This window comes from Anser cygnoides, chromosome 1 (assembly GCF_040182565.1).
Source record: "Anser cygnoides isolate HZ-2024a breed goose chromosome 1, Taihu_goose_T2T_genome, whole genome shotgun sequence".
NCBI classification, from domain to species: Eukaryota; Metazoa; Chordata; class Aves; order Anseriformes; family Anatidae; genus Anser; species Anser cygnoides.
In genome coordinates, this window is record NC_089873.1 from 55,101,451 (window position 1) to 55,115,737 (window position 14,287).

At 41.7% G+C, this 14,287-nt stretch overlaps 1 protein-coding gene across 1 annotated transcript in view; it reads right to left on the reverse strand.

Moving 5' to 3' along the window:
- Positions 1-14,287, reverse strand: part of GRAP2 (GRB2 related adaptor protein 2) — a 103,998-nt gene that overhangs the window by 79,375 nt on the left and 10,336 nt on the right. The gene's annotated exons all lie outside the window — the stretch shown is intronic.

Here is a 14,287-nt window from a genome sequence, read left to right on the forward strand (position 1 = left end):
TTCAACAGGAAGGGGGATGATGTTGCCTCAGACCCTGCTTCCTGCATAACCCTGAAGCTTCCTTCCACAAAAGCACCAGGTGCAAGCACTTCAAAACCCACAAGTCGCCTTGCTTGATCCTTGGTTACCAGCCCCATGAGCTGATGTCACCAGTAGCCATGAAACTTCAGAGTCAGACCTTTTTCCACCCAGTCACAAAGCTTCTGTGCAGACCATCCACCTTGCTACTACGTTCAGTGCCTTTCAGCCTTTGGGAAACACACCCAAGCAATGAAATTTTGAAGAAATTTTGAAATTTTGAAGCTCTTCAACTTGTGATAGTGTGCAGGCAGCTAGCAGGTGTGTATCCTACTCCAAGGTCAAGTGAATTCATAGCCACTCCTACGTGTACTCATATTTCTTCATTCTCTCACTCCCAGTGGGCTTCCTAGTGTTTGCTGACTGAGTTTTGTGGTAGCTCAGGTAGGCACATCAGTCCTCCAGATTAAAGCACGTTATCAGCATCACCTTTGTGCTGTTGACAATTCTTACTGTCAGCCCCAGGTGAGTACAATGTGAATATGCCCTGCTGCTTCAGTGTTCAAATTGTCCAGAGTTTAACTGTTATAATTTAAGTTATCATATTCAACAGTAAGTGTTGACAATCAAAGGCTAAAAATCTAATAATGAAAGCCAGTAACTGTTAACACATTTGCATGTATCCACTTTTTAGACCTGGGCAAGGACTCTGGCTTACCAACTACAAAATCAAAAACTCTCCAGTTACCAGTAAAATAAGAACAATTTCATCAGGGACACAGCAAGCTTTTCCCAGACACAGTCCCCTCTGTTAGTCCCCTGAATTCAAACCTAAAGCCATTTCTAGACATTAAGTAAGTCTAGACTTAAGCTGCCATTTGCAACTCTTTTAGGTAGGTCCACAGTCAGAGAGAGATACTTAGACCCAGATGAAAAAAATCATTTGTTTTGGTAGATGAGATAAAGAAGCAACTCTTGCTTTCACCTTGCCACATCATTGCATCATTCACTACTAAAGAACGGTGGTGGCATTCAGGGCACTCACTCCACTGAAAGACATGTCACTGCCAGACAGATTTTTGCATTCTGCTCGTAGCTTTTCTGCAGAGCCTAGAAAACTGTTTCAGAGCATCCTGGAGTGAGTGAATACTCTGAAGATGCTGGAAGAAGCACTTTATTTTAACAGAGCCAACTACTACCAAAGAGAAAATACTAAGCATTTGAGAATAAACAAAAAGGCACCACTGTGGAAGTACAAAACAGAAATCATTGTATCAGACAAACTATTAAATTAAAAAGCACATACTGCGTGGTCAGTGGTGCTTGGAGGTAGACAGTCAGAAGACCAATACTGATTGTTGCAAAAAACAACAATCCAAATCTGCATATCAGAACAATATCTTTTAAATTAAGAAATTGTTAAACTTGTGTTATTGTGAGAATATAAAAATATTCAATATAACAAAAATTACATCTCTACTGCATTTTCATAGGAGCTGGAACAGTGCCTGCTATACACTGCTATCTCACATCAGCACATTACCATGTGACATGTACACAGCAGATCACTGCTCACAAGGACTCTCGTGTCTGCTAGCAAAGAGGAGCCATAAAGCTTCTCTAAAGAAGACATCAGCTCATTCCTCCACAGACAGAGAATTATGCCAGTTCCAGGCACACTCCTGCATTCCAAAGAAGGAATATATCGAACTGTAATAAATAGCTGCAGGGTTATTTCAAACCAGCATAATGAATTACCTCGGAGGCTGAACAATCCCCACCTGGCCCTAGGAAGCAGAGGAGGAATACAAAAGGTGGCATTCCCACTTGTGTAGGTAGTCCTCAGTGTGATCTTGTCATCAAGTTGTGAGGCAGTGCTCACAGGAATGGTGTAGAAGACAAAATTCACAGGTGGAGAGGGAGCAAAATGCACACCTGAATTTTGAAACTGGTAGCTGCTCTGCCTGTAAGTCTGTACCTTGATAAGTCACTGTTTAGGTTGCTGTTGGGTGAGTGCTTTCTGGTACACAGATCAGGCCAGCATCAAGCCTGGGACTGTGCCAAGAGCAACGTGGCACTGTCTGACAAGTAAGGCTGTGCTGCACTTCAGCTTTCTGGGGATGCTTTTATCTGCACATAAATGGCTTGTTTCGCGAAACAGAACCCAAACCCTTGGTAAATCCACAGGGAGCTTTGCTGACAGCATCTCCCGTTTAACTCTCATCCCTCCTTCCCTGCTCTGATACCCCCCCAGCTTCCCTCCTCAAGGATGCAGGTTTCATTGCTCTCCAGTGACAGCCACTCAGCCCCACAGCTATCGCCAGCTGGGGAGCAGCTCTGCCTCTCTCAAATCACATACTCCACCCTACATGCATACTATCAGGTTGCTACAGTCAGTTTGGATCTTTAAACTTTTTGCAGGAGCCCGTGAAATGCAGAACTAGGTCAGGCTTTGTCTTTCCAGTGGAGGTACTGTGTTGCTGGTTGCTCTTTGCTGCAGACCATCATTTTTCCCCTTCCCCCACCCTTGGGCTCTGGCCTGAGTGGTGCAGTAGTTTTAACTGCTGTTAACAGTTGTTGCTGTATGAAATGATTGATTTTAAGCAAAAGGCCAACTCCTTAAACTTATTCTTCATGTCAAAACCTCAGCGTTAGTTTAGACAAGCTTCTAGCACACAGTTTAATTTAAACACATTTTCCCCTTGGAGAAGGGGAAAGCTTACAAACAGACATCAACAGCTACAACAGCACATGCAACAAACTGAATTAAAGAAATGTCTTTCCATAGATGTAATATTTTAAAGCTTCAATTTTATTTTTAAGTATTCTTGTGAAGCAGAGTTCCTTAATATTTTCTCTTGCAGAACTAAATATTATTTTCCTCCTCTCCCTTTTGAATTCTCATTTGGCGAGCTGAACCTTGCCACAGCTTCCCTCCATATGCTTTGATAAAGTTGGATGAGGGAGTGCATGGATTTTTCTATCTTTGCTTGTAGAATTGAATGACCCCACAACAAGGCTACAGATAAGTGAGCAGCACTTGCAGAGGAAAGCTTATGGTGTTTAGAAGATCTGAATCTAAATTAACTAGTGATGATCAATCCCATACTGACCAGAACACAACACATCTTCATATAATAGGACTACCTAGAAATTTGAGGCTTGGCACCCACCCCAGCATACAGGGGGTACGATTCCTTGCTCATTTTAAGTTTTTACACTTACCTTTGCTAGAGTACACAAAAACCTCCCAGAAAAGCATCATGCAGCCTCATTATTTCCTTTATTTTGTTCCCATATCCTCTCTCCCTGCTATTGCCTATTTAAACTGGTCAAACTTTTTAAATTCACTTATTTTAAGCAGGAATCAGGTCAACAAGTATTTGCATCAGATACCTGTTAGCATACCCATTAGCAAATACCTGCTGTAAATAATCGCTTTCTCATTTCAGAACGACTATTTCTGGCGGAGTTTTTGGTGGTGAAAACATGTGCAGTTTTAGACATACACTTTTGGATAAAGATTTTTTATATTTATTTTTGTGCCATTTTCTACCACTTATTTATCAGTTCTTTGATCACACCTGTACGGAAAGTTTTCAGAATGCTTTTCCAGCTACCTGTTCTTCTGCAAAATACAGCTGCATTCAAAAATAGGAACTTGAGCAATTTTATTGTGGCTAATTTGTTCTACTGTCACTGCTAACGAGGACTCACAAATTAAACTTGCATTTTATGAAAATCTGGTATAATGTTGATTTGTATTTCTCTCATGCATATTTTAGTTTCAGCCATTCCCATGGCATCGGCTTCTCTTTACATCTGTCTCAACTCCTAATTCAGTTACTCCAGCAGACAAATCATCCTTCCCTTACTGTTGCCAGAAGATCTTTTGTGTTCACCTCAGGGGTTCTCATCTTCCATTTCAAAGAACTCAAAAGTCAGGGTCATAACCTCTAATTCTTCTGCTGCTGAATGCCATTGCATTACTGAACACAGTGGTCTTGGAGATGAAAAGTGAAATTTTGGGGTTTCAGGGCAATATATAAGTATTATGGTCCAGGAGCTGCAAATTATTAGGATGGAGGTTACAATCATGGTTAAAACCATTCAGTATCTGATCAGATTCTGGACAATGCCATTCAAGCATCAAGGATGTCTAGTTACTTGTAGGTCTCAGGATGCAGGATGACTATGCCAGCCTTGCTTACAAGTTTGTGCTATTCTGTCATAATTTATGTCACAGGGCATCAGATTTCATTTAAGGTGTTAAAATAATTATAATCAAACACCAAATTGTTCAGTTCTTTTCTTGAAGATAGACTTTTTGCATTTTATCCTTCGTTTTGTTACTGCTTAAACTATTAGCATGCCCCCATTGTTCAGGAGTTTAATCCTCAAGAACTGACTGTGTATAAAAGATAAAACATTTATGCAGTACTATCTGCCTGTGTATTTCTTAGCTATCTGCACATTCATCTGTATTTGTATATGCAGGTTGTCCCTGTATTTCCCAATCTTCTGATCTGCTGATAAGTAGAAAAATAAAGATGTCTTACCAACAAAGCATAAGGATAATTGTGGGGAAACACATAAAGGGATGGTATGAAGGATGTCTATGGGCAGCTATAGGAACTATCAGGCAAGAAGCAGAAGATTTAGGATCAAAACCTAAAAATGAACTAAATGAAGTCTATAAAGTTGTTTATTTCATCACGAGGGAAAACTAAACTAGGAAGTATTCTATGCAATACAAAACCTGATTTATTACAGCCCTATACAAGCTAAACAAGTCCCTGATTTTCTAAGTGATGGACTTCTTAAAACATTATCTTACCATTTGTTTCTCGCACCACAGACTAAACAGACTCTGAAGCAGTGTTTTACAATCCACAGCCCCACTGTCCTTCTCCAGCAATTAGAAATTTTCCTCTTGGCAGCACGCCAGTATATGTTCTGCATACCTCTATAAAATAGCTGGCAGCTTCTTGCCTGGCTACAAGACCAAAACAGACTAGACAAGTTTTCCATTATCCTCAGAATTGGCCCATTGTGTGGACAAAGCATGGATGCAGGAACGATTGACATGCACTCTTAGGAACTGTACAGTACCCAGAGAACCCCGCAACTCACCCAACCCTATATTGATACCCTACCACAGCAATGATGAATTAGAACTCATTGGTAACTAAAATGTGTGGTTTAACTTAACCCTGCTAGTAAAGTCCAGATACACGTGCACACGTATATATTTCACAATTTAAGACTTCTCCCCAGGCAGGTTCCTAAATACAAGCAACCTGACCTTCAGTAAAGCAAAATGCATCCATGCATGTCAGACCACCCAAACCCATCTCTTTCCCATCACAGGGCATTCGAAAAATCTGAGTTGAGTAGGAAGCAGCAGGGAAAGAAATTGAATCCTTCCAGCAAAGGGTGTAACCAGTATGAATCTGTCAAGCTGGACTGAGCTGGAAGGTTGACGCAGAGACCTTTAAAAATACTCACGTACTGAAGAAAACAGGCTGCAATTCATACATGACACCCTTCCCTTTAAAGCTAATATTTAGCTGATCAAGAAAACACAGAGGAACCAAGGGCTTCTGTACACTGCCTACCAGAGACAGCACAAGAGATTCTGGAGGCTTGACTTCTTGTGTACCCTTGTTTGTAGCAAGTCTTTACAAGTAAAAATCCCTCCTGCATTTTAACCACAACTCCAGTACATTTCACTTAGCTTAAGTGTCCTCCTTGCAGTTCTACTGAAAGTATATTTTATTCCCTGTCATGAACTGTCACACAATATTGCTGAGAGCTAACTAAATTTAACCTTAGAAATAGCTAACTTTGAGCTGTAGCTCAAGAATAACGTGTATAGCTGTTTAAGCAGTTTAGGATCTATTAGGAGAAGAGATATCTGTGCATAACAAAACTTTACAGAACCACAGAACCTTCACAGAGAAGACTCTGCCTCCCGTCCCCTCAAAACTTAGTAGCAATTTCAACCCCAAAGTGTCCTTTTCAGATAAACTTTTAATATTAAAGGTGCCAGTTACACTTAATAGGAAATAACATGACACATTGTTTTGTATTGTCAGTGGACCTATTATATCTTATTTCATACCGAATGTCTGACATTCCTTGCAAATGGTGTTCAATATGCCAGGAATGGAAAACAAGAGGTTAATAGATTTAGGTGCCGAGATGGAAGGAGTAAGCATAAGGCTTTGAAGGCACTGAAGACTACATAATGATAACACAAGTTCATCGACTGGAGAAGCTGAGAACTGGAAATAGAAGTGGATATGCCAATAATAGACTCGAGGTGGCTGATTTCAAGTGGCGGTTTAAACACTGTCTGATAAAGGACTAATGGGAGAATAAGTGACTGGTGAGGTTTGTTTGGAAGGCAGCACACAGAGAGAGAGAGAGGATGGATGGTCCCTGATCGTCATGCTTCGGTGAAAGAGACAACTGCTGTTAATCAGAATCTGTCTGGCACTGATGAATATATTAAAATCCGCTGTGGGCACATTGCCTTCCTCCCTCTGTCCACCCAGAGAAGCAGCTCGGTTTCCACTGTGGCTGCTGCTAGCAAGTTGTCTGCAGCTTTTCGCATTTATAAGATGTGACCCCTGCGGAAGGCTTGTCTGCTGAGAATCTGGTCTTGCAGTCCCTAACCACAAAGATATCTGAAATCAGTCCAAGTATCCTCCCCATCAAAAGAGCAGGACATGGGGATCTGATGATGTATAAAAGCCGAAGAGCAAACAAGCACAAAGAAAATTAGCCTGACTCCAGCCCTCTTCGTTCTCAGTTAAGATAATGAACCAGTAGTGGTTGTGTAAAAGCACAGGCAGCCAATTCTTCTACAGCACACTGTTTTCACTTTCTCATCTTAAACTGCTAGCAAATATTTTTGTTCAATGTTAATCTTTCTCCGTGACCCAATTTCCACCTCCCCCACAATTTAGGATATTTTGGCAGATACCTGTAATTTTTATGAATTAAAGTAAATGTCAAAAAGGAAAGCTGCTCCTCCCATTACTCTCACAGAGCTGGAAATAAAACCTCATGTCTAAGGTTATAAAGCTCAGGGCTCCACATTGCTAGAACAAGTTCACTTAGTAGCTCCACATTAAAAATACTTCCAGAAGAGTTACTGAATTCCCTCAAACCAAATCAAGGAACAAAAGCTATATCCCCAAATCATTGCTTCCCCCCCCCCCCCCCCCCAAATGCTTTTCCTGTAACAGCTTCAGCCTGCACATTCATTTCAGCACCAGCCCCTTAATATTTTATACATTTTCAGATAGATTTGTAACTGTAGAAGTCTTAAAACAGGATTTCTAAAGGCAAACTCATTGCAGTACAGTTCAGACTGCATCGATATCAAACCTCAAGACTCGGAAAGGAAAAAAACAATTTAGTAGTCAGGGGTGCACAGCTACAGAAACAGGTGCAACTTCATACGTATTCTTAGGGATCTGATATGGCAGAAATGAACTCTCTCATCAGCCCCATTTTCTTTTTCTAGTTTCTCCTATCAGCTTTAGCAAGCATCTCTGTAAGCCTCTCACTGCTCCACAAAATGCAAGGAAAACTGTTTTCCCCAACAAGAGCCTTGTATCCTTGACTGCTTGTTCCTTCGAACCTATGTACCTTGTAGCCCTTGATTTGAAGCTCCCAGAGGAGCTTTGGGATCCCTCAAGACACTGTAGAGGTAAATTATTAAAGCAATAAGACATCTTTCTTCTACATGCCTTCAAAGAAGAGAGATTAAGTTTTTTGAATATGTATTAGGAAGGTTGTTTTTTTTAAGTAGCATTGGACTACACCTTCTTAAAAATCCAGCAAGTTTGCAATATTGAATGCGCATTTCTAGCCTCAGATTAATTATGTTAATGGTCTAAGTAAGCTAATCTCCTCTAACTCAGACAAATTAGTGTTTCCAAGTGGTTCATTAATCCCTGCCTCTTCATCTGAAGAGGCCATGCTTCATAGGATCAATGTACGTAAAGGAACAATATGCTAGGAGTATCTCAGGCTGGAAGGGCTGAAAACAGCAGAAAAATTGCCAGAATTCTATCTAGACATCTACTGCAGTGTTCTGAGTTCTCTCCACCTTTTATTTACCCCCTCCTTTTAAAGAAGCCCATAGTTACCACTAAACGCCATGATCTGCAGCATTCCCACTGGGACTAGGATTCAAAAATAATGGAACAGCCACGTATGGAACATTTTGTCAAAGAAAGCTTCTGCCACCCAGAAGAAAGAGGAAGAAACTAAAGCATCTGCAAATCTGATAACCTTACCGCTGATATTATTCACTGATAATAGTCAAAACACACCTTGCTGACCAGCCTCCGCACATGGTTTCAGTGAAAGGGGACAAGTGAACAACTTTCTACTCAAACTGTCTCTTCAGAGGATGGGCTGTCCTGTCCCTGCCAGCTGGCCCAGGTATGATGCCCTGAGAAAGGAGCAGCCCAGCACCAAGCTCAGGTTCACCTTGAAAAAAAAGTTGCTTATGTTTCACTTGTCCACACTAAGGACATGCCTTTGTTACAATCCTCAGCATCAGTACCAGCACAAACAATAAGCATGGAGCAGGCAAGGTGCTGCTTTGGACAGTGCAAAATTTACAGCATAAATAAGTTACACTTGTGATAATTTTAAGTACTTGTATACGATCACACACAAAGTCTCTGACAAAGCAAGGAATTGATTTCTTCATTGTACTAGGCTTCATGATCGAGCCTGGGGATCACCTCCCTTTTCTAATAATCCCTCCTGATTTAAAATGATTTTAATGCTCTCTTCAGACATTTTATCCCCGAGGCCTGAAATCCTCAGCGTAGGTGTCACTGCTCACAAATCAATTGCGACTGTCACATATGATATTGATTCCTGCAGTGCAGTGCCGTGAAGCATCAGACTAAAAAATGCCAATTTCAATTACTAAACAAAACACAAGATTTATTTGTGATTATATGACAAAAGGAAGATTACTACCAGCTACATTCTGGAGAAAGAAGAAATCAAATGCCCTCACTTGGCAAAGGGTACAGAAGTCTATACAGATACTAGACAAACTACATCTTTTTCTTTTCCCACTCTGCGGTTATTGATTTTTGTGTTTATTCATATATACATTAATTATCTCTACAGATATGTAAATAAGTGTACACATGCACATATTTGCACAACAGCCAAATATCCCTCAATGCAATTCAGACTAGTGAGAGAAGCATTACACAGTGATTTTTCCAGTGCATTCTCTTACAGCTATACACAAATTTTGATGAATTTTACCTGGATCCTTTTAATGCCCTCTCTCACTGCTGTGTCCGAGTGCCTCGTCGGCATTATTGAATTTAGTCTGACAAAACGCTCCCCTGTGGGAAGTACATCTCATTGTAGATAGAGGCGAGCAGAGCTGAAGAGATGAGTACGAGAACTGCAGGGGGGGCCCTCAGCAAAGTCAAGAGCAAAGCCCAGATCTCCCAAGTCTCCTGACACCACCATCCCTGGAAGGGCAACCCACGCTTGGAGAACCACATCATCTCCTGCCAAAGACCTGAGGAGCAATTTCTCTTTTTTTTTCCCTGTTTTGGCCAGTGCTACCCCTCACATTTATTCTGTCTTAGGAATGCCAGCAACATGCACCTTCCTTCAGAGTCCTGCTTCCTGATGCTCAAAGGACAGCATTACACCGCATGTCACCCTCACTGAGTGATCAGTGATCAGCCAGCCTGTGGTTTCATTGACATCCCAGCAAGGGCAGCAGCACAGAGAAGGAGAGCAAAGCCATGCTGCCTTTGGTCCAGTCAAAGCTCCTGTCACCAACACCACCACAGGCAGCAAGAGCACAGCATCTACTGCAAACGTGGTGCAGGGCTGTTCACCTTGCTGCTCCTCCAGGTCCCCTGCTGTGCAGCAGCAGACGTGACCGCAACCTGCACAGCCACACGCAGGCAAGCTTCAGCCTCACTGGTGGAGAAAACCATCACAGGCCATCGGGTTGCACAAGCAGCAGAGCATGTGGCCAGCTGATGGTGTGATGCCCCCGGAGATGACTGCCTTCGTGTTCTCAACACAGATGCTTCCTATCTGTGGTTTAATCTACCTATGGTATGTCTGCATGGCCTACAGCTTCACTTCTTCACACCCTGCAGAGAAATCAGTTACGTTACAGTGAGCAAACTGCACGCGTTAGGTAGCAGCGTGTGGTGGTTTTACCTTGCTGGGCAGCTGGACTCCACCACAACTGCTTCTCACTCCCCATCCTTAGAAGGGGAAGAAGAAATTATGCTGGAAAGTTAAAACAAGTATGCCAGAAAAGGAAAACTCACAGGTTGAGATAAGGACAGTTTAATTAAAGGGAAAAGGAAGAGGGGAAAAAAAGCAAAGGCCACATGGAAGCACAGAGAGAGAGAAAAGAAATTACTACTTCCCAACAAAGAACAATGTTTGGCTACGTCCCAGGAAGCAGGGTCTTCTGAGATATGTTTTCCCTATCTCCCCTTCCAGCAGAAGGGGAAAGAAGAGGAAAGAGCAAGCTAGATATGCACCAGCTCTCCTTAAAAGAGGATACTCCAGACAACTTTGACACAGCTTCTGATTCAGTTCAGAGTAGCCCAGAAAGGCTGCGGGGGATGCAATGCTGTGAAGGGCAACATCTGAGGCACAGGAGATAGAGAATACTTTCTGCACACCCTCATACTTTCCCTTCCTCTGCTTTCCCCTGACATCTGCCTCCAGCTTAGCCAACATATTTCTGTCTATCAGCTGACAGACAGGAGAAAAGGAGGAGGGTCTTCCTACAGTATGGCTTGCTTTTTTAAAAATAAGGTTGCCTTTTTTTGGTTTTTTTTTTTTTTTTTTGACTTCAACAAGATACGACTGTCAGTATTAGTTAGGAAAAATGTTTTCATGTCATTTCAGATCACATGCCCTCCTTGTGCTGGCCCTTGAACTGCAAGATGAATTCAAATTCTTGCCTGAGCCTGTTAAAGCCCAAGGAACGCTTTCCTGAACCCATTTCGCTGGAAAGTTATTTTCAGGACATTACTTTAGAAATATAAAAAAAGGACTGGATTTAGTCTTTAATTTCTCTTTTTAGGATATCAATTATATTAATTAAAACTGAACCTTATCTGAGGATGTAAGTTGCAATTGGAATAGGCCAGATACCATTCCCAGTGGAACCACCAGTGTGATTACAATAACAGCCTTGGGGCAGAGGACAGAGCAAGCCCTTGGCTGTTTTGTAGTCAAAACCCCAGATCCAACATTACAACGGGTAACTGATCTTGCTTTTAGAAGAGTAGTTCCCACCTTTCTGAAGCTTGGAGTGACTTCGTTAAAAAAAGCTAAATTGCATTTGTTTAGCTGTGTGCTTTGTTTGGGTTTATTGTACTATGAGGTTTTCATGTTGACATATATCACATCAGGTGACAAAGATGAACAGAGCAGAATAAAAAGGGGTCATAGAGTACTCCAGCCACAGGGTCACTGATGCATAGTTCATGGGGACAGACAAGACAATGAGGACATCAGATGCCCTTGGCTCAGATCTTCTGCATTAGGTATGCCACAGGTGCAAGGTGGCTCTATCAAGCTGACCAAGTTCTCAGCAACATCCCTGGTGGGACCTCATGTCTTCCTCATACTCTTCCTCTGCATCCCTTTCCTTCAAAAAAAAAGGAAAAACTGTTTGTAACCAGCTTCAATCTACAGAAAGGGCAAGATCAGTTTGCTCCTAGAATTACAGATAACTCAGATCACAAAGAACACTTTACACCACCCTCCATTGGCTTCATATCCGAACAATAAAACCAAGTAGGCTAACAGAAGAGAGTAGACTCTTCAGTTCTGCAGGAATCAGCAAAAGAAGCCCCAGCTGTTGCCTGAGTGAGAAGTCCTCATCTCTGCTAGGTGATAGGTGAATCCTACAAAGTTAATCTAAAATGCATCAAAAGTTTAAGAAATTCCATAGCAAAAGCTCCTTAAATAAGCACCTCAATCTTGCCAGGACTGTTTTGGCATGCTGCAATCAGCAAGAGTGCAGACCAGACCAAGAGACTATTTCTTGAATGTAAATTCAAACAGCTGGGCTAATGGAGTTTACAAACTCCACTGGCTTCTTGGGCAGAAGCTATCATACCCCCATCAAAAGAGAAGGGCTCAGCCAGATCTTCCAAAATTCATAGGTTGTGCACATAACTAATCTGGACCCAAACAGTACAACTAGCAGAATTTAACACTTAACCATCTGCAACAAGACAGTCCAAAGTTGCTTGTGCAGACTGGGAACTTCAGACCCTTCTCCATAGCCCAGCATCACCAGCGTAATCTAGGCTCTTTGGATAGAATCTTGAAGTAGGCTTCACTCTGTGGAAATCCAAGGAGGCTTGGATCAGAAGAGTTAAGCAAGCACAAAATGCTCTGGAAAAATCTGTCTATACAATCCATAGCCAGCAAATATTGCAAAAATTCAAAAAGACCTTGCCAGCTGCTTAAAAATATTTCCCAGTTTGATCCAAAGTCACGCTATTTCAGCATATCATCAAGGATTCTTGCAGAAACCGAGTGTCTAGGCCAAGTCACTTTTGAGATAGAACATGAGAAAGAAACATTTGCAGAAAAGCAAATAGTACAGCTGATATTGGAATTTCATTTCAACAAAACAGCTTTAAATTGCCAGAAATATGGTTTATTGGCCCCACATCACACAAACAATCAAGAGAATGGACTTTGTTACTGAGGGGATTTAGAAGGCTTCAAAATTGGATGCAAAGCTAGCTAAAATCATTACTGCATAGACATTGCCAATTCTCCATGCTATGTGCACATGTATAGAAGTTGGGTAGTCACAGGGGCTAAGAAAATATTCCAGTTTAGCAGAAATGTTTACTTCAGAGGCACAATATGTTATCCTGACAAGGGGAGATTCTATACATGATTAGGAGCCTCATTATACCAAAATCCAGATACTGTAGTTCTTATAGAAATTGGTCTCTGACAACACCATAGTTATTTAGTAGCTCGTCATATCAGTAGCGCACACAGTATTAGCAAGAGTTTGACAGTCATCACTAAATAATCTGTGTAGTTTCACCAATGAGCAAACATTGCAGTACTCAGCAGCAAAATCTTTTTACAGCATGCTTCATATGGGAGCATGAAGAAGTTTTCCAAACCCTCTCTCTCAGCTATGTAATCTCCTTGTAAGATAGACCTGCCTAATACCGGGGGAAAAACCCTGTAGCTGAGGGGAGAGACTGCTTTTCCTGTTAGCTTTGCTTTTAACAGGGAGAGCAGTTCTCATTCATAACACACTACGCTTGTCCACATCTGCACAAGTTTAACCATTAGACAGAAATAAAGCAGTAGGGTTTAAAGATCTCCCTCTTGCAAGGTCATATGGCTTCAAGCAAAGTCCATTAGGGAGCCATCTGCAAGGCTTGTGGAATTGGGGCTCTCACCCAAAGACCTGCACATTACCTGTCTGACATATATGCCTTGGTAGGTTCAATACATACATGATATAGAAGCATAGTCTTCTCCTTTCTAAGATTACTGGGAAACGCTTCATTTAACAGGGCTTGAAACTATTTCCTTTAGCCTAAGGACAGCTTGAAGGCTGCATCTACTGTAGAAGACAAGATTAAGTGTTATTTCCTGGGACAGCAAACCAAATATCCTCAGTTCATAGTCTCCCCAGTGACAACCAGACCTACTGTAGACTACTGCACTCCACATTGACAAAGCTGATGTCTGTGCTGGGAGCCTTGAAGAATCACTAAGCACCTAACCCACAGCTAGCCACAAATTAAGAAAGGTGACAGGACATTGAGAGCCAGTGAAAAATACAGCTTTTCAACAAAACAGCTCACTTCTTGATAACACCACTTCTGGGTGAGTGTCACGGGTTGGGGTTCGGATGGGATGAAGATGATACATTTGGAATAATTTTTATTTTTTGACTGAAGATATTACTGCAAAGACTGAGTACACAGGCAAGGGTTAAGAGATGCCCTGGTCTGACCTTCACAACCTGCCAATTGACTAAACTGCATCAATAATGAATTATAATATTTTCAAATGGAAGCTCGGTGGCTGTCTTGCAGCCCCAGTCATCTGACAGTGAGCTGCCCTTGGATCATTACAGTAGATACATTGGCCTATTGTTGGCTTGAACTGCAGTACCTCATGGTACACCATAGATTTATATCGTCTCTACTCAGTCATGTCATCCAGTGTC